Raw genomic sequence first — 26,175 nt, 5'->3', positions numbered from 1 at the left:
AGACTTTGTCGAGACCCTCTGCAGAGACCTGTTAAAAGACCCCGCACTGTCCAACCTTTTTGTAGTGGAGCGGGCTCACAGGGTACCAACCAGCCGACCCGTTTCAGGAGTAGCTCCTCGCCCAATAGTAGCAAAACTGCTCAATTATAAGGACCGGGATACAATCCTCCGCCTTGCAAGGGAGAAAGGAAACCTGCAGTACGACGGGGATAACATCCAATTCTTTCCCGACTTCTCCCCCGCGGTCCAGGCGCTACGCAGGACATTCACCGGGGTGCAGCGCCGGCTGCAGGACAACAAGCTGATGTATTCCATGCTATATCCTGCCAAATTATGAATTCAACACGACGGCAAGTCACAATTTTTCAACACTCCAGAGGAGGCAAATCTGTTTCTCGATAAGGTGGGGTACAGACAAAACGTCAACAATCCACAGCCACAAAGGAGAGAGCGAGCGAACAGAGATCCACCGTGAAGCCCAGCTTTACACATCAACAGGCTGGTTTGCGCCGCTCAAATAGTCACCCCGGAGTCCAAAACCCACACTAGCATCTGAGGTGCGCTGGACCTTGGGAGTTCCCTAGCGCCCCAAGCGCAGCTAAATTATGTTGGGGAACTTTGGGAGGGGAAAGCTGATGGGCGAGTTGGGGGTTGCCCATGATCGGGAGGGAAACTGTTCAATGTTATTGAAGTGTGCTTACCTGAGGCCCGAACCCCCACCACCACCACCTGGAGACACCAAAAGGAAACCCTGAAGCCTGCTCCCAGCTGAGATAACGAGATCCCAGAAACAACACAAATGGGACGCCACAGGACATGCTGAATCAACGGACCAACCCAACACAGATCCAAAATTCAACTATCCACAACATTCAAGATATAAGATATTAAGATAGCCACGTAGAACATTAGAGGGGGCAATAACCCGACTAAAACAAGAAAAATGACACAATACCTCAGGAGACACAAAGTGGACATTGCCCTGGTTCAGGAAACTCATCTTCTTCCCGGAACAGAGAATCGATGGGCCCGTGACTGGGGCTGCCACATGTACTTTGCGTCTTATTCCACATACGCCAGGGGAGTGGCAATCCTCATAAACAGAACTCTGAAGTTCAAACTGCTCGCAACCAAAAGGGATGATGAAAGGAGGTCACTCCTGGTACATGGTATTCTGGATAACACAGAGTTTATCATTATAAACTCCTACGGTCTGAACACGGACGGAAACAATAACTTTGACTGGGTTATGACACACCTAGTAGAATAAGGATCCGCAACAATCATATGGGCAGGCGATATCAACACCACACTCGACCCTCGAAAATACAGATCACGCTCGACCTCTCCCACTGCCTCCAAAGCGGCTCTCTAAGTTCATGAAATCTGTAGAGCGTACGACCTTGTGGACATCTGGAGACGCCAACATGGCGAGTCCCAAGACTACTCATTTCACTCCTGGGTCCACCAAACTAGCTCCCGCCTCGACTACATCCTAGTGTCCGCACACAGCCAGGCCCAATGGACTAACAGTCAAATACTGCCCAGATCCTTGTCAGACCACTCGGCGGTTACAGTCGAATATGCCCCACCCGATCCATCAGATGGGAGGAGACACTGGATGTTCAAGCCCGGGTCACTACAGGATCAGGTTTTTGCAGAGCAACTCCGCACAGAAATCATAACGTTTCTTGAAATCAACCAGGGCTCAGTGACATCCGCCGGGACCCTGTGGGAATCCCTGAAATGCTACGTCAGGGGGATCTGTCTAACCAAAGAACAAGGCATCTTGAAGCTCATTAGAAGAGAACTGTCACAAGGCGAGACCCGCCTAAAAGAGCTTGAACAATTACATGAAACATCGCCGGAACCACAGGTAGTGGCGTCATTGAAGACGGAACTGGACAAGTTCAGAGCAGCAGCAGACAGAGAACTAAAATTCTTATCGCACGGCCATCGCCTCCGCCAATATGGAGAAGGACAGAAACCAGGTACCCTACTAGCGAGGCTGATAGCGGCGGACCGCAAGCCCACGCAGATCGAACAAATCCGAAACCCCCAGGGCACCCTAGTACACACCGATAAAGACATAGCCGAAACTTTTCGTATTTTCTACCAAAACCTATACAGCACCATATTCAATGCCACCCGGGAAGACCTGTCCCGCTACTTGGCAGATATAGAATTATACTGGGTAGACGCCACGCTAAGAGAACCCCTAAATGCACCAATCACGACAGAAGAAATTCTCCAGGCCATTAAAGACCTACCAGGCACTAAGGCCCCAGGCCCCGACGGGCTGATAGGTGAGTTCTACAAAGCATACGCTCCCATTCTCGCCCCATTCCTACAACAGGTATACGAGGAGGCACTTGAATCTGGATCACTACCCCCGACCCTCCGAGAGGCCAACATGATACTACTTCACAAAGCCAATAAACCCCCTGAAGAATGCAGCTCTTATAGACCAATATCACTGATCAATTTAGTCAACAAAATATTAGCCAAGATCCAAGCATCCAGGCTTATCCCCCTTATGCCCGGATCGGTACTAGCGGACCAAGCAGGATTTGTGCCAGGCCGCAATACCACGTTCGGCATAAGACGCATGTTCGGGGTCATGGAGGCGCTAGACCCCTCGCTTCAAGCAGTGGCGGTCTTCTTGGATGCCGAAAAGGCGTTCGATTCCATTGAGTGGCCATTCCTCTTTGAAATCCTTCAGAGAATGGGTCTCGGGAAGAGATTCCTCCAACTAACAGCCCTATTGTATAATCAACCCCGATCCCATATAATGCTAGGGAAAACCTGATCAATGGCAATCAACCTCCAGAGAGGTACAAGGCAGGGGTGCCCACTCTACGCCCTGCACTGGTGATGGAGCCCATTGCCTCATATCTTAGGGCTAAACATATTCAAGAGAGTCCTATACTTCGGTCCACATAAATTAATAATCTACCTGTACGCAAATGATATTGCCCTCTACATACGAGATCCGTCAACAAACCTGAATCCGGTAATTCGTGATATAATAAAATTCGGCAACTTCTCAGGTCTAAAAATAAACCATAATAAGTCAGTGATATTCCCTCTCACCCCAGAGACCCAGGAATTCCAAGATGACTATGGCTTTCAATGGGAACACACAAATGTGCGCTACCTAGGGATTCAACTGGCCAGAGACCACCAGACATTGTTTCAAGACAACTACGGTAAAGTTATACAATCACTGCAGAAGAAAGTGGACAGATGGAAATCACTACCACTTATCCTATGGGGCCGGTTGTCATTGGTAAAAATGGTGATACTCCCCAAACCTCTGTACTTATTCATAAATCTCCCGCTACTAGTCCCCCAAAAACAGCTACAACATATCAGGAGCATAATCCTGGAACTTCTCTGGGCGGGCAAACCAGCCAGAATAGCCTACACAGCACTCATCCAACCGGTAAACAAAGGAGGTATGGCACTCCCTGATGTGGAGCGCTATTACTGGGCAGCTCAAGCCCAATTCCTGGGGCACTGGTACGCCACACAATTCATCCGTCCCCATGTCCAACTAGAGCGAGCCTTGGCATCTCCTAATCTGCTAAGGGCAGCTATTTTAGGCCTGACAAATATCCCACATCAAACCCTAAATCCATATCTCTCCACCATAGCAATATGGAAAAAAATAGCGCGGAAATGCAGGATTCAGGCAAGGTTCTCCCTCCTGCTACCAGTAAAATTAATTCCCGGAGTACCACTAACCGCAGAAAAAGTCTACCTGAATTGGGTTGACAAGCTAAAATTTAAAACTTTAGGCGACCTCTTCATGGAAGGGCACTTCCTCAACCCCCCAACAAGCCAAAACCTGCGGAGCTTCCACCGCCCTAGATACATTTATCTACTTTCGCCTCAGAAGAGCCCTACAAACCTTACTGCCCACGTTTCCACAACAACCCACGACGTGGCAACTACTCCACGGGGTAATCCAATCACAAGGGGAGGGTAGGCTGGTCTCGATGCTATACAAGTCCCTACTAACTGACACAGTCCCGAACCCGACAACATCAAAAGTGAGATGGGAAAGATCCCTCTGGACTTCAATTCCAGATGAAGATTGGGAATATATCCTGGCACAGACCCAAAAGGTATCACTAAACACCAGATATAAACTAATCCACCTAAAATACATTCACCAGGCATACCACACCCCTGCTAGAATTCACCACTACCACCCCGCGACCCCCCCACAATGCGGCCGCTGCGGTGCACCTTTGGCAGACTTTCTCCACCTTGCATGGGCCTGCCCAAAAGTGCAGCATTTTTGGGGAGCGATACTAGAAAAGACAGGCGCAATAGTAGATACACCCATTGCACCCGACCCCAAGATTACCCTATTGGGATTTACCAAACACTTTCCCCCTACAACTCGCAAGCTAGGAGGACTGCTGCTACTAATGGCACGTAGAAGAATTGCAATGATGTGGGGAAAGGGACCCACACAGACCACACAGCAGTGGCTGAAGGACATCTCCTAATGCCAAGACACAGAAACGAATTTCATCAAACTATTACCCCTGCACGCTCCACCACCAGACATATGGGGCCCATATATTGCCTACTTGCTGTCCACCGAAGATAATGACTCCTCTCGTGGCACGACCCCAGAACCTCAGCGGAGCCCCACGGACTCATGTCCCAACACAAATGTCGCACTTAACCACGGGCTACTACTGACTCAGGCTCGGGTGTAACCCAGGAGGAGGGGGAGGGCGAGGGAAAGGAAGGCAGGAAGGAGAAGCACAGGTTACTTCCATGTTTGCAATGTTACGTTTTTGTTTTGTGTAAATACCAAAAATAAAGTTTTAAAAAAAAAAGAAAGTTTCACTTTCACTTACAAACTGTCTTTCTCCTATAAACCAATCACTGAGCTCTGGGTCATACTGTTCCCAGCCAATGACTGCCCTCTCGCTAAGCCCTTCCTCTAACAGCTATCTTCAGAATTTTACTGCACGTTCCAGTGTTGGCAGACCTTGTGTTTTGCTCTAATCTACGATTTGTTTTTGGTGCTTTTTCAGTGTAAAGTTCGATTTTGTTTAATGGAACCCATGTGCTCTACCTTTGACCGACAAGCGGGGATCCATTTGTCGGCATCTCGTTGCCCCTCAAGGGCACGAATCGTCATGTTTTCATCAAAGATTTCAGAAGGCCATCTGGACTACAGCTGCACGCCAGACCATGTCAGAGGATAAAGATGGAGTTTATCTCCAAGCTGTGCTCCTGCTGTGGATTGAGGAATGTTTGTGGAAGACACTCTCCCAGTGCATCTGCTGTCTCCATCCAGATCACAAGGAAGCGGATTGGGAAATTTGTCTGGGTTTCACCAAACTCACAATCAAGAATTGGCACAGTAGATTGATGGCATGGCTCAACGCCAAGGCCTCTACACTGTGCTGCAATGCAAGCAGGGGCATGCCTCACCCAGGACCAGCCGGTCCAAGGAGCGGGCTTTTAAGTCCTTTGAGGGCGCTCCATCCGTGGGGGCCCAAGACTAGGCCATAGGCGGTGTACGTTTCAATTGGACGCTGTGCAAGCGGTGTCCCACGACAAGCAGGGCGCGCTAATAAGTCACCATCTGCATCGTCTTAAGCCATCACTCCCAAGAGGAAGACGGCTAACCCAGGAGAAGCCGTAGAAGGGGAAGGTGCCCGACCTACCCCTGAAGGCCCAGGTAGTCCAGGAGTAGTCATCCTCTACAAGCGAGCTGATGGCAGCTGCCCTTTTGAAGGTGAAAGGGGCAGACCCAGTTCAGGGGGTCCTCTGCGATGCCCAGAGTGGCCCTTTTTTTCCAGGCGTGATGCTTCGGCCAAGCCAGTGGAGAGAACACTAGATAAAGGGATGCCAGCCCTGGGTGTCTGTTAGTTCATGTCCCAGAGCGGACTCCCATTAAATCCAGGCTGAGTTGATGCGAGAGGGCCTCTGTGCTCTGATGCACCTATATATAGAGGAGACTAGTGATTTAGCAGGAGTGGATGTGGTGATAAATTCTAACAAAGGTCATTAGAGCCAACGGGTAATCGGGCCATATAGACCTGAGAACTTCCCACAGACGGAAGAACAAAAACATTGTCACTGTATTCCATTTGCCTCCAGATTTCAGAACATCCCAAGTGATGAATCTGCCTTCTAACACCAAGTCACCCAATGACTGTACACCTAGGTTTGCAAAGTGTATCTGAAAGATTTTATCATGAGTGAGTGGGACACCTCTAACCCTGTATATTGCAAACGTTGGGGAGTAGAGCACATTATGACCAGCGATAGCACCTGGTTTCCTCCATGCTCCTCATGTGACTTCTTTGGGCTATACCTCTGCCCGGTTCCCCGCAACAGGACCCAGCCATAGCAAACCCCTTCAGGTCTTTAAAGAAACGTGCGGGTGATCAGAAGAGGGGAACCACCACCAAATGGAGTGCCGTAGTTGTGCCGCTAAATAGTAGAGGTATAAATCTGGGTATTCCAAGCCACCTTGTTCGTAAGGTAATGTTAAACATTGAATGATATCCTGGGTTGTTTACCTGCCCATATGAGACGTATCATTAATGTGCACACCCTGGACCAGAAGCTAGATGGGGGGCCAGATAGGGACATTGTTAAATATATATAGGAATTTTGATAGTATATGTATGTATGTATTTTATCTTATAGAGCGCCGGTAGCCCGCGGGCATAAGGGCGCTTGGACAAGACAAACACTTATTGCATGAGAAGGACATCACCACATCAATACTAAACAGGTTGCACAAGGTAGCTGAGAACTCCTTTGCTTATCTGAATAGATGGTCTTGAGACGTTTTCTAAACGCGGAATGACAGTTTTCTGTTCTCAGTGAGTCTAGTAGATTGTTCCACAGCTGAGCTGCCACCACAAAAGATCTTCCCATACCAGATTTAAGTTTAAATTTGGGAACAGACAGAAGGCTCTTGCCTTCTGACCGAAGCTGTCTATGAGGAGCATACGGCACTAAACTATTCTTTAGGTAGCTGGGGGCTTTACCATAAAGGCATCTGTGCACCAGTGACAGAGATTTAAACTTTATTCTCTCCTCCACTCTGAGCCGATGCAGGGATATTCTATTACTGGTTACATGCTTGTCAAGACCGGTGGGGGGGTCTGTACTTCCGCTCTCTATATGGTAGAGGAGAGGCACAGAGGACCCCAGCCAAGATTCTCGATTGTGGTAGCAATGGACGAGCAATCAAGGCCTAGCTTCTCAGGAGGTGATGCAGGCTGGTTCTTAAGTACAGTGTATCCCCAAGCCCCCACAAAGGAATGTCCACACACTGTATTACTGAAAACACAGTCTTTATATAATTAATATTCAAGGGTTATGTACACTTATCACAACAACGCACTTTGCGCTCAGGAAAACCAATAATGATAAATATCTACAATTCTAAAGTGGTACCACTAATATTAGACCTCATAACAGTGCATTCACAATACTGTAGCAATGGCACGCGGATCAATAAGAAGGAAACCAGCAATAGAGAGAGGAGAGATACCAGAGGGTTGAAACAATAGGCAGGAGACTGGCCCTTGCTACTGGACACCGTTCTGTGTGGAGATCCCCCCACCTGGGCAACCTGTAAAATAAAGAGATATAACACAAGCCCAGTCCATATATTGTTCAACAGTCTTATTCTCTCCTACAATGTTTTTACCCCCCCAATGTACCTGGTGGAGTCGAGTTCTTCGAAGAGGCGTCGACAGATCCTTCTTGAATGATCCCCTTTAAAGCAGGAGTCACGGATCGTTGAGAGGCGTCGAGAAACGTCGAAGACCTCGGGGTTCGGCGACGGGGAATCGACGGCCCTTCTTGAATGCCTTCCCTTTCAAGCGGGAGGCACGGGGCGTCGAACGTCCGTCGACAAACGAGGTAGAACGATGTCGAAGAGGCGGCAGCTTCGTCCGAGCGGTGCTCGTCGGCGTCGGGGCGTCGGCGTCCTGCAAGGCGGAGGTGTGCGGGGCACCTCGATGACAATAGTTCTGGACCGCAAAGATTGTAGAGACGGGAGCCCAGCAAGGGCGTCGAGTCGCTCGAGTCTTTGGGATCGTGAGGTGGCGGGAAACCCACCGGCGGATTCTCCTCGGCGCGTTGGTCGTCCTCGACTTTCTCCGGCAGGGCAAAAGCGGTCGACGGTGCGGACGAGGGAGTCCTTCGAGTCAAATGTTCTTAGGCAAGGAGCGGACGGCTCCGGTCGTCGGCGGCTCGGCGTCAAGTGGTTCCCACGGCTGGGCAACACAACTTCGACGGGCCTCCAGCGGTTGCACAGACCTGCGAACCCTGGTCGACGGCAATGGACTTCGACAGCGTCGATGTCCGGGTGCTTTACTTCGGTCTCCTCGGCAGTCCCCTTCTCCGGTCGGCAGCCTTTCGATGGTCTGGCGTCCAGGGAGCTTCGGCGAAGATTCAGCGGTGCTCGATGGTCCCTCGGAGCACGGGAAGAGGGCGCCTTACCAGGTCCTCTCTCGGGTCAGTCCTCGACGATTTCGACAACCTTCAGTTCCGTCGAAGCAAATGCCACAGCAAGTCTTCTTCTTCCAGCTGGACGTCGAGGATCAGCAAATCCAGTTACTCTTGAGTGGAGACTCAGCTTCTGAATGCTTCTGAACAATTTCCAGTGGTGAGAGGTCCCCAGATATACTATTCTGTCTCTCATCCACACTGCTGGCACACACACAGCAGCCAATCACACAGAAGGGCATTCATGCAGTCAGTCAGCCAATCAGGCACACAGTGCATTCAGGCCACACTCCTCCCTTTCAGACACTCACAACAAGGAATGTGGATTGGGACAAGTACCCAGCCATTCAACACTACACACTGCATTCAGGCCAGTTTCGGGCAGGGCTGTCTCAGTCTTTGTCTCTCATGCCAGAAACCAGACAACCACAACAAGGAGTGTATATTGGTCACACACTCCATTCACCCAGGTCCCACCCACAGGAGGTACCCATAACATACAGTCACTGGGAAGGCTCCAGTCAGTCTAGCTGGGCCTTCACAACAACACCATATATGGAACTTCCACCCAACAGCCAGCCAGGGGGAAGGGACAGAGCCAGGGCTTCCCAGGACTTTGGGAAAAACAAGACAACAGGCAATAGAAAGCAAGAGGCCACAGGGGCCATCTTGTTTCTATCAGGAATCAACTGATCCCAATGGCAGGGCCTGGGTATCCCAAAATGGAGGACACCCAGAGCACCTGTCAAGTTTAGCATGGAGCTGCCACCAGCCCATACCCTGCTCTGTGGGCCACCCACAGGTGCCCAAAAACATACACTAGGGGCACAGGGTTGTACCCCTACCCATGGGTGCCATAAGGGTATCCCATGGGTCTGTTCACCAAACCAAAAGAGAGCTGCACTGCCAGGAGTCCCTCATGGACTCCTGGGCAGAAAACATGACAGAACACACGGTAAAAACAGAAAAAGGACAAGGATTCAGAGGCCCTGTCCCTCAGATGCATTTCCGGCATCACAATGCTCACTTCTCTTAAGACTTTTTACTAGCCTGACTGCGTCATTTTGTATGACTTAACATCGAGCCAATCCTTGACAGAGGCCCCAATCAAGAGGGCATTTCCGTAGTCAAGCCTTGACAGCACAATGGCTCTGGCAATAGTGGCCATATTACCTTCGTTCAAAAATGGTTTGATGGCATTCATTAGCCTTAGAATTGACCGCTGAGTTCACCATCATGCCTAGGGTTTTAACTTGAGAGGATACTTGAATTCTGGCATCCTTAATCTGAAAGGACTTACAAACCGCCCCAAGTTTAGCTAGCAGGCGACTGGAACAGAAGAGCATCAGTTCAGTTTTGGTGTCATTAAAACACATCCAATTAGACTGCATCCATTCATCGATCATCCTATAGACATTTCCGATCATGGCACTGTCTGCACTATGATTGCCCTCAAGCTCTAGCTCTAGAATAAACTGCATATCATCCGCTTAGTTCGTTAAAAAAAAAACACTCCAGCTTTCACCAGAATACTACACAGAGCGTGCATATAGATGTTAAAGAGCATGGGCGACAGACTGGTGCCCTGAGGAACACCGAACATAATGGACCAAGGGTCAGAGAAACTACTTCCCCAGTGAACTCTGGCTTGGCGGTCGGATAAAAATGTCATGATGCCTACCACCGGGGATCCAGATCAAGTCCAGCAGCCCCAGGCATCAAGTTATTCCAAGCAAGCCCAACAACCCCTGCTAGGTGAGCCAAGGGAATAAACAGAGGCAATATTAGTTACCCTCCATAGACTTACCTGATTTTACCGCCGGGGGTACTATTCCTCTTCACGGGTCGGCGCAGCCTCCACCGCATCTTCGCCGTACCCCGGCCCCAAAGGGGAAACAAAAGGTCAGCAAGGTGAAACAAAGGGACAAACAAGGGGAATCCTCCTCACCAAAATAGACTTACCTAATTTTACCGCCGGAGGCATTATTCCCCGAGACTTCATAATTTCTCCCAGCACCTGAATAAGGGAGAAAGCAACAGGTTACATACTGACATTATTTTATCGAACTGTAAAGGATAATACAAATCCTTACCTGAATGTTACCGGTTGCCACGAGGAACTCTTCGCTAGGGTCAAGCTGCAACCTGCAAGGAATCTGACAAGAGTGAAAGTCAGACATTTGAACTCTTACGAACTATATACCTACGGCATCTTGCTGGAAATCTCAGAGTCAATATTGTTCTGGAACTCACCTATTCCTTCGAACCAGTGAAGCAACTGGTTATCTACGCGCCCCTGCGCTCAATGCAGGATGGAGAGCTCATCTTTCCAAACCATCAGGTGAGACTATAAGAGGGGACATTAAAGGTGATCAGTGGGGAGAACAGAGGGGGTGGGGGTTAACGCTCAACTCCACCGGTGGTTAATTCCCTTTCTCCATTTGCAGAAGAATACTCCTACGGGCCAAGCAAACGAAGCTAGGTGGGCCAGTCCAGTCTGTCATCTCGGTAGTACGCATCACATTGGTGGAGACCGCAGCTGTCCAGTTCAGATCGACGCCCCTGTGGGAGCCAGGTGAGCATAACAAAAAATGATACCAGCCACTTAATAGCCTTTTCGGAAAAACAAACATACTCTAAGTGCTTTGATTAGGAGTTGGTGATCAACCAGATCAAAGGCCGCGCTTAAGTCTAATAGCATGAACAACCCTACTTTGCCCTTATCCACCAGACTTGACATGTGATTCTGGAGGTCCAACATAGCCGTTTCAGTGCTGTGTGTTACTCTAAAACCGGACTGTTGCTGATGTAGGGCTGAGTGTTTTTCCACATAGATTTGGAATTGCTGTGTAGCTATCTTGTTCAGGATTTTAAGGACAACATTAGAGTTATTAATGGGGCGGAGATTAGCCGGGTCCTTAGGGTCCAGTCCAGCCTTTTTTATCAACGGAGTTATGGTGACCTTCTTGAACTCCTTAGGAACTAAACCCTCCTTGAAGGAGGCGTTCACTATTTTCAAGAAAATAAGAGCAAAAAGTTCCTTGTGTTGGAGGATAATGTTAGAGGGTAGAACATTTTCTGCACAAGATGTTGGTTTCATATGACTCAACACCTTTAACAGCTCAACTTCCGTTACGAGGTCGAACTTGAAGGTCTCATCACCAGGACGGAGATTGTCCTCCTCGGGTATCGTTATCTGATTTGAGGATAATCCAGCTTTGATAATATTTTGTCTAGCTTTCTCAGTTTTAGCTATAAAGGCCTTCTGTATAATGTCACAGTCTACCTTTGTAGGCAGAAACGGAGGAGTAGGGTTCTTAGGTTTCTCTATAGGTTTCTCTATAGGTTTCCATCCTGGCCCAGGTAAGCGTGTGTGTTTCTCGTGCTCCTGCCCCCCCATGCCACCATTTTGGGTGTAAGTGACTCCAATCAAGCAATCCCACTAAGTCAGTGCCTTGTCTGGGATGCCCAAGGGAATCCCTTATTTATATATTTTTATGGCAAGTTATAATCTGGATGATGAACCCTTGTATAACACCCCTCTCTTAGAATCCCCCTGACCCCACTGAGCCAAGAAGTAGATTTGTTTTGCAAATTTAAAAGGTTTATTTGAAAAATTAAACTATATATATATATATATATATATATATATATATATATATATATATATATATCGCACTTCTATAAATAAATTGATAATGGATAGCACACTTGTGAATATGAGCAGTAATCAGCAATAGGTAATCCTACAGTAGCACAGTTCTGGGTTACTTATGAATAGGAAAAGAAGAATAAGGTGGCAGAGAATGCTTTATATGATTCAAGGAAAGGCAATGATGAATGAAATGCAGTACAGAAAATAACTTGATATGGCTTCAACAAAAGACACTGTAATCACTTTTCCTTGACAATTCACTCCCCCCTCCTATGCAATGTAAGAAATGGAAGGAGAGCACACAGTCTTCAAGAATCCCAACAAAATGCAATACGAAATGCAGTCCCCCCCCCCAGCAGGCTTAGAGGAAAACAAGTAGAAGTTTGAAACACAGGCCCAAAATGCTTTGAATGTGATGACAATGAAGTGAGAAATGTGCTAAAAATGCTTTTAATTCCCTCTAGAGGTTCAGGGTGGGTGATATCTAGTTTATATTAGTTCAGGCTCACTTTAGCAATGCTCTATGAGTAACTAGCAGGTTAAAACGAATTTTAGCAAAGGAAAGCAAGGAGCTGCTGTTTTTTACACGTGGCTGAAATTGTGCAAAATGTCAAATCGCAGCAAATTTCCGGTTCCGGAGATACGGACGATTTTGTGAAGGTAGTTTTTCGGATTTGAAATTTTAAAGCTCAGAATGACAGATGACAGTTTTCAGTTTTTAAAGATGACAGAATGACACGATTCTAGGAGGCAGTTCTAATAGGCTAAAATAGTTTGGATTAGATTATTTTAAACTAAGAGATTGGTTTTGCACAGTGAGTACTCACACTATATTTTTGAAATAAGCCGTCAAGATCTGGTCAGGTTGGACGGGATTTCCGGCGGGTGGTTCTGAAGTCCTGGCTATCTGGGTCAGCTCTGCTCTCTGGGTCTGTCAAGCACCGGTTCTGCTCACAACGGTCTGGTTTGTGGTTCTCTCTGGTTCCGGATACAGCACTGCTTTCTGGATACTGCTACAGGTTCTTGCAAAAATTATTGGCAAAAATTCAAACAGCTCGCCCGGCTGTTGAATAGTTTGGTTGGTTTTGAGGCCTGCTGAAGAGGATTTAGCTTGTGGATTCAGGCCTCTCTGCTACAAATTCTGGAATTAATTTCTGCTACAGGTTCTGGAGATTGATGGATTTGAAGTCTGGATCTCTGGATGTGAAGTCTGAAGTCTCCCGGCAAAGCGTCCTGCAAGAAAGTGGAAAGTGAATGTCCCTATCTGTCCTGCACTGTCTGCTTTTATGTGTTTAGAAAGTGGGTGTGTGCGTGGCATAACAGAGCCTGCCCTTCTCTACTTATCATTGGCCCAATTCTCCCCTCTCCCATGATTGGGGGAAGGAAATGGATTGTCATCATGATGAGGTCTGTTTATGGGTCAGAGTATCCTCCCCTTGTCAAATTGCACACACATCTATTTCTGACTCAAATACATATTTCCCAGATACACAAGTGGTTGACATTACATGTACATATTACAGATGAATTAAGACAGGTCTCTGTTCAAGCCCCATGTTCCTGCGAGTTGGGAAATGACAACATTTTGCACTTTTTGGTCGGTTTACCAATATCGGACATTTACCAAAAATTACACAAATGTGCGCAAGGAGTATGGACATTAATTGATGAAGTGTCAGATTTTTAACATGCAGACATTTGGAGTAAGACCCTATTTTCCGCTAGCAACCCCCCAGAATACACCACAGGGTCCTAACACCTCTTAAAATGTGCACGGAAAAATCCCAAGAATAATGATATTATTTATATAATTTTGACCAGTCCGCACTATGAGTTATCTATCTTTTTAAAATCATGCCCTGGTCAAAAAAGGGTGTGGCTTCCCACATCACATGGTGGAATAACTGGTTTATCCACTTCCCCCAAGCTCAGCTTGCTAGCAGAGGCACTGCCCCTCCCAGTTTCTCCCAAGAGGAAGCCATTTACGACCCCCCAATATAACATTTGCCTGAGTCCAGGACAGGGCTTTGTTCAACTTCCTGCAGTCCCCAGGTGCTCCTCCCCCTAACCCAATCAGAGAGGTGTCATCTCCTTTTGGCAGGGGCAGCAGGATGCAGCTAGACCTGGGAACAGTGGCTGAGCAGGTTTTTCCTGTCGGGGGTAGTTGTCAGGCAGAATTCAGCTAAATGTCATTTTAGTTCCCAGTTTTCTACATTCAAATCCAACTTACATGCAGCTATTTTTTATATATACATTAAATAATTACTTCCTTCAAGTCATTTCAGAATGTAGTTTTACATTGTATCCACCTCTTAGCAAGTCTTTCCTTGGCCTGGTTTCGGTTCATTTGTTCAGTTTTACACAAAAGTCTGGTGGTTTTAAAACGCTGGCTTCCTCATAGTGGTGAGCACCAGTACTGCATCCATTTTTTACATTAGGAAAATGAATTCCCCACAGTTCTGGGTTGCTTTTGGCAATCAGCATTGCCATTCCCAATGGTTTCAGGCTATTGTGTGTGTAGCCCAATGGTGGTTTTATGCAGTGCCCTCCTGTGCTCACAACATAGGCAAAAATGGGTGGCAGCCTATTCTTCATGTTTTCCCTGTGCACTCTCTGAATGAATTAAGACAGGTCTCTGTTCAAGCCCCATGTTCCTGCGAGTTGAGAAATGACAACATTTTGCGCTTTTTGGTCGGTTTACCAATATCGGACATTTACCAAAAATTACACAAATGTGCGCAAGGAGTATGGACATTAATTGATGAAGTGTCAGATTTTTAACATGCAGACATTTGGACTAAGACCCTATTTTCCGCTAGCAACCCCCCAGAATACACCACAGGGTCCTAACACAGGGAATTCTGAATCCTAGCTTGCGTCTCTGGGGAATTCTGGCCATCATGATGTTTTCCATGCCAGTACTGCACAGTTTTATGGTAGGGCTTGGCTGCATGGGTAAAAACATCCCACATGGGGCTGTGAGCCCCTCGCTGCATACTAACACCCACGGCAGCTTCCCCTCTGTTTGTCCCGCCCCCTGTGCCCTCCCCCCTGGCCCTCATTGGCCATGTGTAGTAGGATGCCGTGCTTCCTGGGCCATTTCCATCCTGGCCCAGGTAAGCGTGTGTGTTTCTCGTGCTCCTGCCCCCCCATTCCATCATTTTGGGGCTGCGAGCTCCTCGCTGCATACTAACACCCATGGCAGCTTCCCCTCTGCTTGTCCCGCCCCCTTTGACCTCCCCCTGCAACCCCAGCCCCCGACCTCCCTCCTCCAGTCCTCCTAGCCTGCCCCGTGAGCCTGATAGGTCAGGTGACTACTCAAAACTCACCGACCCCGGGCAGCCCTCTGCCGGCAGCCCCTGCGGCTAAGGGCCCCAAGGCAAAGGGCGGCTCCAGCTGAGGCGGCTCCAAGATGTGTCTGCAGGTGTCCGCAGGGGAAGCTGAGGAAGCCAGCAGACATCAACAAAACTGTGAGTGTGGCATGGGTGGGGTGTAGAGCAATCACTCTACTCCATAATGCCCCTGTCACTCTACCTTACCTTCCATAGTGTAGACCGCCATAGACTTAAACAATACATACTTAGGAAGACTTGTGACCACTGTAAATGGATTGTAAATGTTGCATTGTGATGCATATGCTAGTGGCACACATGTAGGGAACTGAACTTTAGCTTGTGTCACATCTAGAAAGAATAAGACTGTTAGCATGTGCCTCACTCGTATGGAATTCTGAACTTTAGCTTGCGTCACATCTAGATATAAACGTGATTATTAGCATGTGCCTCACTCAGGATTCTTAAAATTAGCTTGTGTCGCATCTAGATAGAAATGTGATTGTTAGCATGTGGCTCACTCAGGATTCTGAATTTTATCTTATGTCGCATCTAGATAGAAATGTGATTGTTAGCATGTGCCTCACTCAGGATTCTTAACATTAGCTTGCGTCGCATCTAGATAGAAATGTTATTCCTAACATACACCACACTTAGAATTCTGAACCCTAGCTTGCGTCGCATCTAGACAGAAATGTGGTTGTTAGCATGTGCCTCACTCAGGATTCTTAACATTAGCTTGCGTCGCATCTAGATAGAAATGTGATTGTTAGCATGTGCCTCACTCAGGATTCTGAACTTTAGCTTGCGCTGCATCTAGATAGAAATGTGATTGTTAGAATGGGCAACACTCAGGATTCTTAAGATAAGCTTGCGCCACATCTAGATAGAAATGTGACTCTTAACATGCACCACACTTAGAATTCTGAATCCTAGCTTGCGTCGCATCTAGATACAAATATAATGGTTAGAATGTGCCACACCCGTATGGAATTCTTAACTTTAGCCTGTATCGCATCTAGATAGAAATGTGAGTGTCAGCATGTACCACACCTAGATGGAATCCCATAATTGCAAGGACAGCAATGGCAACTAACCAACCAACTAACAATTCCATCCCTCTGTATACACCTCTCAAACTCTAACCAAACACAACCACAAGCCTATAACGCAGCAATCCGCACAAACTTCACAACAATGCAACAACAAAACAAACCACACAGACTTGAACAACAGCACACAACGACTACGGACTGTAAAACACCCCCAAGCCCAGCCAACTGACCCACCGGGCTGAGGCTGCCAACAGCACATCATTGCTCTCTTGCACTTTTCCAGCTTACTCCCACTAACCCACCCCCTCTCCTCCCCTTTTTCAGAGCCGCCAGAGCGCCAGGGGACCACTTCGGTGGTGATAGTGCACGGTACAAATGTCCTTTAACATTAACATTAACACTTGAACGAGACAATGGTCATGGAAGAACTGACTACTCATTTACAGGTTATCTGTTTAAAGTTATTGTGACAGTTAGGTTTATTGTGTCCTAGAATTGTGATATAGAGGTAATGGTTATAGATTCTACTGGAAGGAGGCTCGCTAATCCTAAGTATGCTGTTGAAAATGTGCTAGGCATGCTGCTTTTAGGGAGTTTTACATCCAGAGACAGGGACCCACCGCTATCCCCCCAGTCAAGGTTGCAGTTGTTTGGTGTGCTATTGACGCACAAGTTGGGGTTGAGTGCAGTGGGGGGAGGGTTAGGGAGGAGGGTGGGTGTGTTATACATGGCCCCGGTTGGGGGGGGGCAATGAGGGTGGGGAGGGAAGGAGAGTACAGCAGGTGGAAAGTTGGAGAAACATTTTTCAGCCCATCACAAAATGTATGTTTGTATGCTGAAGCATAACAAAGAATACATTGATTTATTTGCAATGGTGATATACGTATTATTGTCCACAACGGTCTGGGATCACTTGATGTCTTCAGATGGAATGTACGTGGCTTTAAAAACTTTACTAAAGCTAGAAGGGTGATATCCTTCCTTAATCGCCACTATGCACACATCTTATTTCTACATTAAGGGAACAAACATCACATTTACTAAGAACTAGGGCTCAAACAGGTTTTTTTACAAACTACTCCTCGCAATTCAGAGGCGTGTTGATGCTTATTCATAGGGGGGTAGCCTTTGTTCTTTTACACTCACATATAGACACAGAGGGTAGATGCGTAATTGTTCATTGCAAGCTGCGAAATAGAGAAACACTACTCGTGAATTCATACGGCCCCAACTTGGACAACCCAAAGTATTATCGAGCATTGGCTATCATTTTATGTTACCCACTAATCCTGGTGATATGGGGGGGTGATTTGAACACTATTCTCAATCTGATTCTTGACCGCACAGGGCGCGCACGCAGATAGTTATTGAAATCTGCTGTCTGTATAATCGACCTCTTTAATGCTCTTAGTCTCCATGATATATGGCGCATGCAACACCTGCTTGAGAGGGGTTATAGGTATTACTCCACTGTCCATGACATGGCATCTAGAATAGATACTTTTTTCATATCTGATTGTTGTGGAGTCCAGCATTCTTCCCCGTACTTATTTTGATCACTCCCCAATCAGACTCTTCTTGAACTGGGATGACACACCACAAACCCGCATTCCATGGAGGTTTAAATCACTAGCTTTGCAAGACATGGTATTCCGCACTGACTTAGACGATATCCGTACGTATTTTTCCCTGAATGACAATGGTTCAGTGACGCAAGCCATACTCTGGCAAGCGTTTAAGGCTTACATAAGGGGAATGACCATGTCACACGATTGGCGTACTACGGGATATATGTAGAGATATAGCCAAGAGCGAGTGGGAACTTCAAAAACTAGAGGCTGATTATGCGGTAGCTCCGGACTGCAACACACTATCAATGATTAAAACGCAATTAGAAACCTATAGACAATCGTCGGACAGAGAAGCGAGATACTTTGCCAAACTGGCTATGGCCAGACGATATGGCGAAAGGGAGAGACCGGAAAGGGTACTATCTGCATCGGTTAAAATAGACAAAGGGCGCAGCCACATAGTGGCAATTAAGGATAAAAATCAAAGACTGTGTTACTCCGAGAAGGAGATCAATGCCAAATGTATACAATTCTATAGAGAGCTGTACCGAGCGCCAAACTCGGGAGACGGACCGGAGCTTGATCGATTACTTGACTCAATTCCATTATCTGTATTGTCTGCAGATGCCAAAGCCCTTATTAATACACCAGTCATGACAGAGGAAATATTTAAGGTAATAAACGAATTGCCTAGAAACAAGGCCCCTGGCCCAGACGGCTTTACAGCAGAATTCTTTGTAGAAAATGGTGCCTATTTGATGCCTTATTTATTGAAGGTATGGGAAAAGGCAGTTGCATAGGGTCAACTCCTGCAGTCTCTCGGAGTCATAACAGTCCTTCTTAAACCAGATAAGCCAGGTAATGAGTGCAGCTGCTACAGACAACTATCACTTATGAATGTAGATACTAAAATATATGCAAAAGCGCTAGGTAATAGACTACTACCATTAATGCCAGCATTGATACATCAGAATCAGGATAGTTTCATACCTTGGAGAGCGACGTCCCTTAATCTCAGATGTTTATTTAATGTTATAGCCCGTAAATCTCCCAAATTTCAGGCAGTGGCTATAGCCCAAGATGCCCAGAAGGCTTTTGACATGGTATCATGGCCATTTTTATTTATGGTCCTTCAAAAATGCGGACTGGGTGAAGCTTTTATAAGCTATATTAAGATACTATATATATAAAACCTATAGCGGCGGTCTTAACAAACACAACACAATCTGTCCTGTTTGAATTGGGCAGAGGGACGCATCAAGGATGTCCACTGTCCCCGTTACGTTTTGCCATGGTAATTGAACCTATGGCAGACCTAATTTGGATCAGACATATGAATAAAGGTATACGAATAGCTAAAACCCTGGAGATAATATCGTTGTATGCAGACGATGTTTTATTATATATCAGGGACCCGCAACAAAATTTACATCTCATAATGGAGGATATCGCCCGAATCGGGGCACACTCTGGGTTCACAATTAACTACGGGAGATCTGATAAGTTTCCCCTTTCAGACGCCACATCTCAACCTCAGACACAAACCCTGCTAAAATGGGTGCCAGATAAGCTAAAATATTTGGGAACAACGGTCTCTAGGACAAGAGCCAGGCTTTTAATGGACAATTATGCCACTCTGACGAAATATACAAACACAAAAACATCAGTATGGTCACAGAATCCCCTTTCACTAGCGGGCAGACTCTCATTGATTAAGATGATATAAGTACCTAAAATGTTATATACATTTGTATATGTTCCTATATGGCCAGGTGCCTGCTTTTTAAGGAATTGCACAGTATAGTATCCTAGCTAGATTCTTGTGGCATTCTGGAGCTGTGCAGAAAAGGTGGGCATCAATAGCACTGCCATATACTAAGGCAGTTTCAAATGACCCAATCTGGAAGTCTACTGGATGGTGACTCAATCACAATTCGCCTCCTATTGGTATGACTTAGGAGAAACCCCATCACATGTTAAGTTGGAAAAATCAGCAACAGAGGGAAAGGAAATGATGACACTCATAATAGATGACACATATAAGGACGACTGCCCATATGACCCCGTTTCCACCACATTGAGCGCCTGGAAGCGCATCTTTCAAAGGACAGATGGGAAAACTCCATATCATCACTGGCTACCGTTGCAGAATTTTCCACACCTTGCACCTACACAAGACGCCACTATTCGTAAATCCTGGGGAAGCCTGTGGTATAAATGTATTCCTGTGGATAGAGGGTCTAGAATCGAAACATGGAGCCACTCAAATGGGACAATTACAATATTACCAGCTCCGAGCATCAATTCGGGCTAGATGAGACTCATACCCAGCTGAACCCCCAGAAAAAAATGGATAGCCTATATATCCAACTCTAGCGGGTGCAGACATATACTCGCTGCCGTATACAGGGAGGTATTAGATGCCACCTCAATATGAGGAGATCCCTCATGGGAGAAATGGGAGAGGGAATTGAACCAGGAAATAAGCGACGAACAATGGGGGGCAATGGGTGAGTTTACCACATCAGTATCTATGAATGGCAGACTGAAATGTATTCAATATAAACTATTACATATGCTACAATACACACCATACAAACTTAAGAGAGCATTCCAAGATCATAATGGTTCATGCCCGAGATGTGGAGAGGAGGAAGCGGGTTGCATACACATGTTCTGGTCCTGCCCAAGCTTATAACACTATTGGAAACAAATACATACAGTAACGTCTGAAGTTATTGGTAAACATATCGATGCTACTCCGATGTCTACACTGTTTGGTCAATGGCAAGGTCTGTTGGAAAAAAAGACTAAATCATTTCCAAACATTGGCAATATAGTGGCAAAACGATGTATACTCAGGAAATTGAAAGCTCACTAACCCTCTACATTCAGAAATGGCTGAAAGACTTAACATGGGTAAATGAACATGAGGAACTGTAGCTCTCATTGACTTCACGTATGTCCCGACCTATAGACATTTGGGGATAGTTCAGAGCATATATTGTTAAAACCTGAATATGATCAGTGATTGAGAGACCCAAGTGTATTTGTATTTGTATTGTATCACACACCGGGATGAGGTATACTGAGCTAAAACAGAAGAAATCTGTTATGTTTTTTACTGTTTGGTTGTTTCCTTGTGATTGATGAACAAAAAGAAAAAAGGAAAAAAATGAAAAAAGAAACTTGAGCATGGCCAAAACCACATTGAGATCCCAAGCAGGGGCAGGAGCCTTCACCGGCGGAATAGTCCTGATGAGTCCTTTGAGGAACTCCTTGATGACTCTGTGCGACCACAGAGAGACCCTACCCGGTGCCCTGGTGTAACGGGATATGGCGGTCAGGTGCACCCTGACGGAGGCATGAGCCAGTCCTGCCTTGGCCAAGGAAAGCAGGTATGGTAGAAGCTGCAGGTCTGTGATCCGCAGAGGGGTACTCTTCTGAGCCCAGCACCACACAGAGAAACACTTCCACTTGTGACCGTAGCACATCAACGATAAAGAGGCACTAGTCTTGGCCAGGATGTCCTTACACTCTACAGGTAAAGAATAATATCCAAACTCTAGGGCTGCAGGAGCCAGGCCCTGAGGTTATGTGATGCTGGGTCGTGGTGTAGAATCGCTCCTCCGTCTCTGGAGAGAAGGTCTGAAAGTAGTGGCAGCCTGATGGACAGAACAGCCGACATACGTAGCAGGTCTGGATACCAGATTTGCCACGGCCACGACGAAGCTACGAGTATCATCCTGCATTGACACTGTCTGAGAGTGTTGATCACTCGTAGCAAGAGTGGGAACGGATGAAAAGCATATAGGAAAAGTCCCTCCCACGGAAATGAGAATGCGTCCCCCATGCTCTTCGGCTGCAACAACCCGCTGGTGAACTTCTGACACTTGAAATTCATCGCTGTCGCGAAAAGGTCAATCTGGGGTTGTCCCCATTCGTGGAATAGAAGATCCACCTGGCCCTGGCAAGGCTTCAACTCATGGCAAGAACGTAGCTCCCTGCTGAGTGAGTCTGCAGTGGTGTTCTTGGTGCCCACGAGGTGAAAAGGGATGAGAAACATGTCCTGACGAATGGCCCAGTGCCACAGATCCTGGGCCTCCGTGGAGAGCGCCAGAGAGCACGAACCGCCCTGCTTCCGGATGTATAACATGGTGGTAGTGTTGTCCATGAAGACCCTCACCACCTTGCCCCTCAGCAATGGCAGGAAGAACTTGAGGGCCCAGAAGATGGCCCAGAGCTCCAGAACGTTTATGTGAAGTGTCTTTTCTTCTGGCAGCCAGAGGCCTCTGACGTGCAATTGTCCGGTGTGAGATCCCCAATCTTCCAAAGAAGCGTCTGTGGTGACTGTCTCCAGGTAAGGAGGGACTTGGAATAGGGCCCTTGTGTGCGCACGTCCCACCATTGCTTGTCGGAACTCCTCGTCGAGGGCTATCTTGCCCGCCCAGGATCCCGAGACTTGCAGCCACCTCACATCCACAAACTCCTGGAGAGGCCTCATCTGTAGTCTGCAAAGGTGGGTGATATTAATACAGGAGGAAATCATGCCCAACAGCAACTTGATGGCTCGCACGGTAGCCAACCGTGCAAACAACAGGCGCTGCACCTTCACTACGATGGCTACCACCATCTCTTCTGAAAGAGATGCCAGGCAAGTCACTGTGTTGAGTCAGGCTCCCAGAAACAGAGCGTTCTGCGATGGCTCCAAGCAGGATTTTGGATAATTTATGGAGCATCCCAGATCCGTCAGCAAACGCACAGTCCTCGCCGTGTGCTGGCTCATATGGGAGCGGAGTCGAACTAGGCAATCGTCCAGGTAAGGATAGACATGTATGCCCTCGAAATGAAGATGGCAGACCCCCCTGGACAGAAATTCTATAGGATACAATAATAGAATATGATCAATCTAATACATTATTGTATTAATTACAATATGAGAATGTTACACAAATTAATCTGCCTATGTCTACATGAAAATTATTACTGCTTTCCCTCCCTCTCCTTTCTCTATCCTTTTTGTGAAGACCGCTGGGTCTTTGCAGTCACCCTAACCATTGGGGCTTCTACACGTCTTTATGCATTGGTTCCCTTCTCACTAGTCAACACCATTAGGATATTTTCTTTTTCCTTTCTTTTCTTCTACTCTTTGGAAGCACATATCTCCATTTTTATATATGATATGCCAGACAATTAAATTTGATAGTTATTCGAATTTTGTGATTTGCAAATACATTTTTATGTTACTTTGTGTTTTTTATGTCACAAAATATTAGTAAAAAAATATATTTCTTTGTCAAAAATGTTCTTACTGGTCTGTGTGTTCTTTCTGGCACCTGGCACAATGTGACTAATGGCTCTGTTTAAATTACTGGTTGATCCAATTAGGTTTCAAATAATATAACATTTTCTGTTGTCAACCCTTGGTAGCAGCATTATTCTCTTTTACTGGTACCTGAGACGAAGATGCGCTGCCACCGGAGCCAAGCACTTCGTGAAGGCCCTTGGCTGATTTCAGGCCAAAGGGAAGTGCCTTGAACTGATAGTGTCACCCATGGACCACGAACCGCAGGAGCTTCAGTGCTTCCGATGGATGGGGACGTGGAAGTAGGCATCCTCCAGGTCCAGAGACGTCAATAAGTCGCCTTCCTCCAATTGGCTGAGCACGTGCTGCAACGTGACCATCCTGAACCTAGGACTTCAACTACTTTTTGTGGCGTCACATATCCAGGATCGGCCTCCACCCTCCCGTCTTCTTTCGGACCAGAAAGTATCTGGAGTTCACCCCAGAGGGGTCGGGGAACGGGTTCTAAACATGGCGTGGACCTCCTGCAGCATATGCTCCATGTGCTGTTCTTGTCGAACTATAAGGGGAATACGAGATCACCAGCGTTGGAACTCCAAGGTGTGTCCCTGTCCGAGAGTGTCCAGTACCCATCTGTCGGTGGTGATGGTCTTCCACGTGCTGACGAACCTCGCCAGCCGGCCTCCCACTGGGCTGCACAAGTGGGGGCCCAAGTCCATGGCTGGTTCAGGCCTGTTTTGGTGCTGGGGCCCCGCCCTACGGTCTGTGCCAGAGCCGTCTTCTGCTGCCGTATGCCTGCGAGCAGCCTTTGTACGTCTCTTGCTTTGTGGAGCAGATAGGCTGCTGATAAGGGGTGGTGTGGCCCTTGAAGGACCTGCCAGGTTTTTCCATTGAGGAACGAAAGGACGACGACTGATGCTGCTGCAAGGTACACAGCAAACGTGCCGTCTCTGTGTCAGTCTTGATGATTTGTAGAGATTTGTCGACCGCCTTGACAAACAGGGTTCCCCCGTCGAATGGCATGTCGGACACCTTAAACTGAACGTCCGGCCTGAAGTTGGTAGCTTTCAGCCATCCTTTTTGACGAAGAGACACTCCATTTCCCATCTGACTGAATCTGGTGTCCGTGATGTCCACCGCCACTGTGATGGCATGGTCTGAGATCACCTCCCCCTCCAGGAACAGCTCAAGAGCTTCTGCCTTCTTGTCGTCAGGTATGAATTCCAGAATAGGGCCCAGCTTATAGCAGAGCTCCCGGTCGCAGCGGGCCAAAATGGCCAGGGCATTAGCGGCCTTAAAGGTGCTGCCAGCCGTATAGATAATCCTCTTCCCCATAGCGTCCAGCTTCTTCCCCTCCTGGTCCGGGGGTACTATGGACGAGGACGACTGGTTCAGACAGCGTTTCCTGGCCGTGGCTGAGACCACAGAGTCAGGTGAAGGCTGGGACCTCAGGCACTTGGGAGCTGAGTCCGGGACTCTATTTCTTATTTCTTCTCAAGCCTGTCCTGCTTGGGCCGGGGCGGTGCTCGGATACTTCAACAGCGCTAGGCCTTCATCCCAGATATCGTCCAACAAGGGGACGGACATGATGGTCTTCCATCTGGACTTGCGATGTTAATAAAGGAACCCTTCCTTTTTCGTCTCCTCATGTACCATTTGAAAAATTTCAAAAGCCCTGGATATCATTGAGTGGAATGAGCCAACCTCATCCAGCGGAGATGCCCTTTGCGAGTCATCTGCGCCTGCCGGCTCTCCGTCCGCTGGAACAAAGTCATCGACCCCGTCGGTGTCCGTCACCGTAGCTGCCGTATCCGTGCCCATGCCTGTGTGTGTGGCAGGATCCCCTGTTGGGGTCAAATCCCGCAAAGGAGGGAGCGCTGGCGATGGCACCTTGGACCAACAGGGTCCTTCAACTTGTGTTTGCGCCTAGAAGGGCTTCCGGAAATCGATCTTGGAGGACTTCTAGACAGACCAGTGTCTTGTGTGGGCAGCGGTCTCTGCTGAATTTCTTATACCAGCATGTACAGCGTGGTCAGAATGTCCAATGAAATGTCCCTGGGCTGGGGTGTAGGAGGAATGAGAGTGGGAGGCTTTGGGCAGATACACCTCTTCTATAGAGGTAGACATTAGGGTTCACCCCGCAGTGACCCACCTTCCTACAAGGGTCCCTGGCCCACTTCCCCTTGGTGGTCCGAGTAGTAGCCCTCGGGCAGGTCATCATCCTCATCGGAGCTAGGATAAATGTTCCCCGGCACACTTGGCTCATCCCCTTGTTCTGTACCCCTTCTAGCCTCTCCTGAGGCTTCTGGGGAAGCAGTCATCTCCTTTCCAGGGGTCTTTGCCGAAGCTGCAGCAGTGAACTCACGCCATGCCAATAGGGACACCCACCGAGCAGCAGTTGCTGCGACTGTGGGCACCACCCTCGTGGCCTGCCCTTTGAAGAAGTAGTGTTGGGGTAGTAACAGCAGTCAGCGATGTGGTCGTGGCCATTGATTACTCTGTTGATGATGGTGTTATCTTGGCTGATTGAGACGCTGATGGAGGCAGCGAAGGGCCCACTTTGGATTTCTCCTTCTTCGCCTTGTCTGCCGGTGGCAAACAGTTACAAAGGCGTCAAGGATTTTATCTTAGAGGGGGCGCCTCTCACCGATAGGCTCACCGTTGATGTGGTGCGCGATGGTGACCTTGTTCTTCCCGATTCGGGACCTACAGTTGTGGCAAACCCTGTGGGATCAGTGGCGTGCGGCCT

At 47.6% G+C, this 26,175-nt stretch overlaps 1 protein-coding gene across 3 annotated transcripts in view; it reads right to left on the bottom strand.

The window, feature by feature from the left end:
• The window catches only part of TRMU (tRNA mitochondrial 2-thiouridylase), an 852,019-nt gene that overhangs the window by 176,147 nt on the left and 649,697 nt on the right, over positions 1 to 26,175 (bottom strand). The window lies entirely within an intron of this gene.

Source organism: Ambystoma mexicanum, chromosome 12 (genome assembly GCF_040938575.1).
Source record: "Ambystoma mexicanum isolate Mex_15411 chromosome 12, UKY_AmexF1_1, whole genome shotgun sequence".
Lineage (NCBI taxonomy): Eukaryota > Metazoa > Chordata > Amphibia > Caudata > Ambystomatidae > Ambystoma > Ambystoma mexicanum.
The sequence above is the reverse complement of the archived record's forward strand: the minus strand, read 5'-3'. Positions and strand labels throughout refer to the sequence as shown.